Here is a 3,792-nt window from a genome sequence, read left to right as displayed (position 1 = left end):
TAGGGAAACTGTTACAAAATGACCTGCTGCCCGAAGAGAAAGATCTATGCACATTAACTAGAGTTATTAGGTTAATATATGTTTTCTTAATGATCATCTGCACTTGAACTGTTGCCTAGTGCTGGCTATTCAGTTTAACTTAGTGGTGGCTGGAGTCCCACAGGAGAAAACTCTAAGGTATCTTGGGGCAGATTTCTAGGGCTGTTGGCTCAGTGTGCCAGAAGCCAGCTACGCTCACACCCTCTCTCTGCGTTCAGGGCTATCAGCTGTCTAGCAAAGCCTCTTTGCCAAGGCACAGAGCAGAACCACTATGCTCTGTCAGATCTTAGTTGCTTTCACACCAGCCAGACAAGATGTTGCTGCATCCTGGCGTGGAGGGGGGACCAGACAGCAATGGTACATGTCCGTCTTGTCTGTTTTCATGCGCAGAGGGGTTTATCACCACACCTGTGTGCTGCACGTACGCTTGGAGCCAGTTCGGCAGTGGACCTGAGCTGATGACTGCTCTCAGATTCCACAGCACTGAGGAACAGCCCAGCAATCACACACAACTGCAGTGCGGTCAGCTTGCTGCCACCCAGTACATTTACTTGTTGGTTGGTTGGGTTTTGGTTTTTTCCCTATGACACACAATCGCTTCAGAAAGAGCTGCTTTATTTTACTACAAAAAAATTACTTAAAGCCACTAGTCATTTTTCTTAGATACTAACACTAATGTCAATAATGTCGATACAAACCTAGCAGCTCACTCAGAGAGAAGATGTGCCGGACAGACCTACAACCAGAGCTTTTCTGACTCTTCTCTTGTTCCAGGAGCAGGCTCTCAATCCCCTCTGAATCCACTGCAGTCCCTGCAAGCTGCCTTTTTCTCATGCTGGTTTTACACTGTATTTGAGGAGATCCCAACTCCTGCAGCCATCCTAGAGAATTATTTTACTGCATAGCAGTCTTTGGGTAGCAAAATCCTCTTACTGATTGTGAATTTGGTTTAAATTTTGGAAGACTTTCACAAACACTTGCATTGTGATTTTGTTTGTTTTGGGCTGCTTTGTTGTTGTTTCCTTTCTGCCAAGCATTAAGACTCCATTTATAAGCAGCAGCCAGACTGGCGCTAGTTCTGACCCCAGTTTATTGCCAAGTAAACATAAATACGCTCATGCTAGGGAAGAAGTGTTCTATACTCACCTCCTTCCCAAAGATTTCCTTTCTTGGACAAAAAACACAACAAACCCAAACCAAACCATACAACCAGACAACTCCTTGCTATAAGTTTGGTAGGTGCAATTTGGAACCAGCCAGAAAAGTGTCACTGCTTAAACTGGGATACAAATGAAGAGTTTCCTTACTTCTCAACTTTCTTTGCAGGCATAACAAGTCCAGAGTGGTGCAATCCTTGTGAGTCCAACCAAATGGGAACCTTCTGGGGCAATGTCAAGCTTGGCAACTCCATCCGAACAGCAAACAGCCTGTTTTGGTTTGTTATTGTATTGCAACAGATGCTGTTTAACTTTTCACTTCTCTTCCAGCTGTTGAGTTTTTAAACCAAATCTTTGCTGAGCTTAAAGATACCAGTCAACTACTCAGGAACCAGGCCACAATTAGAAAGCCATCCTTCACCCCTGTATGGCCTTTATTTTTGAGGCACCTTCTCCTTTGGCAATAGTTCAGTTTGGTGAATCATTATATTACTGGATGCACCAAATTTGACAAGATCCTCTGTCTGGCTTGGAATGAATTTGGTAAAAAAAAAAAAGAAAAAAAAAGAACAACATTGGATAAACAGTGCTGGTGTCTTGTTCTGGGCTTCTGAAGGTCTGTGTTTCCATCATGTCATTGGAAATTATAGTGGCAGGTTTAAAAAGAAAAAAAGATGGGATTCTCACATAAACATTTTAAGAGTCTTTAAGAAATGCAGTAGGTATTTCAGATTCCTAGTACAGTTTTGAGTGCTGGTAGCATTATAAGTGGATGACAACCTAGCCAAAGCCCTCCAGACAGTCTTACAGAATAGCAAGAACATACTAGCAGTGATGTCCTCCTGCTCTGGCAGAAGACACAGGGGCACAGAGATACCAATGAAGTGAATACAGTGCAATGTGTGTGTAGGACTTTTGATGGATCCAGAAAGGTCTAGATGAGCAGACAATGCACAAGGATCACATGGGAGCAGGGAGATACTCTTTCCTCAAAATGTAATGCAGAGGAGTAAGAACAACGAAGCAATGCATTTACTCTTTTCATTTAGTAGGACTAATAGATGAACTTCTATCTAGATTTACAATTAATACAAAGAATTTGTGTTTTGTTAAGCTGTGTTTGAAATGGCAAAATTATTTACTTATTTTAACATGATTGTTGTTCTAAGATAATTCACAGTCCTAGAAACTGCTATCCCTCCAGTATACCAAGGGCTTCAGAGTCCAACAGCTAGTACCTTAACTAACCTAACCTAGTCATCTTGATGTAATTAGAGATCTGGAAGAAGCCTGATAAATATTTAGCTTCTGCCTTGGAAGTACCATTATGTTTAGCATCCAATTTCATTCACAACTGTCACATTTTTTTAACAGACACACTTTCTTCAGAGATTCTACTATAAAAGGTCACAAATAAAAAGCTTGCCTCTCGCTTTATCAGTGTCCTGTATTCAGTCCCTTTATGCTCTCCTTTGGTGTTGAAAGGATGATGACTATGAACGGGCTTTTCATAGTCCCTGTTCTGTAAACTCCAGTCTGCTGTCTCACTGTTTTCAAGTCTCCTGTGAGTGACCAAATTCATTAGTCATTGAGGCATCATGTAATTGCAGCTGGATGTGGGTGGATGCTATGACAAGCAATTTAATTGGTACTTCTTGCATGTATCAGGATCTATCATTGATCAACTGTCAGGAGCTCTGGAGTTAGGCATCAGCTGAAGGGGCTGGGGGAAGAGGCCCAAGGGAGGAAAGAGAAGCTGGAGAGGGGTTGGAGAGTGCAGTTTTGAATTTAGGGGACTTTCAGCATCAAATTCATTCCTCAGAATTAGCAGTTGGGTTCCATTCTCAGCCCTCCTACCTTCTTGGCACGTAACAATTCATTTGTCCCTCAATTTCCTTATCAATGACATACAGAGAGAATATTCACATATCCTGGTACAGGTGTTTTTCAGCAAAAAGTAAAAATACTTGTGTCTCCATCCATCCCCACGGTCCTGTGAGAAAGTCTTTGGGAAAAATCATGTACATTCAGAGCAGGTTAGTTTACCGAAACCAGTAACAGAGAGCTCCCCTGGTGCTTGCTCTGGTCTTTCCTAGTTCAGGTCAGTCATTGTTCATGGGCAGGGACAAGTCTGAAGAAACACAGTGAAACACCAGACCACAGCACGCTGCCTTGGCCAGATACCCGCAGGCAGCTGTGTGTCAGTCCCAGAGCACCTGACCTGCTTTGGCTTAGACAGCGCAGTGCCACCTTTACAGACACAGCCCTCCCGTCAGCCCCCCTTTCTTGTGAATAGGGCTGCACAGCCCACTGACTCCACAGAACCAGCATCAGGGTCAACTTCCATGGATCCTAACAGCTTAAGCTCATCCTTTCTAGGTAGTCCAGCACAGAGGTGTTTTCTTCAGAGACATTTTATGGCACAAAGGGTTCCAAAGTATAGTTATTTCTGGCAGGAACCCAACAGCCAAACAAAATTAACCACAGCTCCTTCTCTCACCGATTCTAACCTTTGAGCAAATCTTTAACGGAAAAGGAATTGAAAACCCTGAGGGAGACTTCTACCTTTCCCCCCCCCCCCCCCCCCCACCCACCA

This window comes from Buceros rhinoceros, unplaced genomic scaffold (genome assembly GCF_000710305.1).
Source record: "Buceros rhinoceros silvestris isolate BGI_N320 unplaced genomic scaffold, ASM71030v1 scaffold8832, whole genome shotgun sequence".
Lineage (NCBI taxonomy): Eukaryota > Metazoa > Chordata > Aves > Bucerotiformes > Bucerotidae > Buceros > Buceros rhinoceros.
Note: the sequence above shows the minus strand (reverse complement) of the source record.